Here is a 727-nt window from a genome sequence, read left to right as displayed (position 1 = left end):
GCATTGTTTTACTTCTCTATCTGACATTTGTATGCTGTGTCAGGATTGGTGCTTTACCACTAAAGTGCTAAATGTTAAGGCTCATTGTATGAACTAGTTGTTGCAGTGACGAATGCCGTTTCATGCCGTTTACTTGTCAAAAGCTGTTTTGGTTAGGTTTAAGATATTTCCTTTTTCCTAGAAGGTAAAGGAATATTTTAATTTAATGTCATCATAAACCTTTACTATTTTTATTTTTTCTTTGACCCATTTCAATGCATGCATTTGATAATATCTAGCTATGAGATGTTATCAACTTATGAGTCACTTATTTACGTTTTAAATCTAGTATGGATGTAGAGAAGATCACTGAAAACAGTAGAGGTTTCCATGAATTAGCCACATCCTTGTGTGCTACAATCTAAAATCAACACTCATAAAAATATTAACAATATATATATTTTTTTATCCTATTCAAACTCAGGAGACTAACAACAAGCCAAGCAACTGAACCTTTCAATCCTTCCAACTACAGCATGGAGATAGTTATCATGTTTTTCGTTGCCTCCAGTTGCCAAGATCCAGTTCCAGTTGCATTTGGTCCTCTTGTTCAACATTGAAAATATTTAGACTGAAAATATTGGAAAATATTATCAAGGAGAAATCATTTAAAATTTCATAATCAAATAAATCTACAGGCTGCACAGTGGCGCAGATGGTAGAGCTGTTGCCTTGCAGCAAGAAGGTT

Source organism: Poecilia latipinna, unplaced genomic scaffold, assembly GCF_001443285.1.
Source record: "Poecilia latipinna isolate Pla-1442-1.1 unplaced genomic scaffold, P_latipinna-1.0 Scaffold507, whole genome shotgun sequence".
NCBI classification, from domain to species: Eukaryota; Metazoa; Chordata; class Actinopteri; order Cyprinodontiformes; family Poeciliidae; genus Poecilia; species Poecilia latipinna.
Note: the sequence above shows the minus strand (reverse complement) of the source record.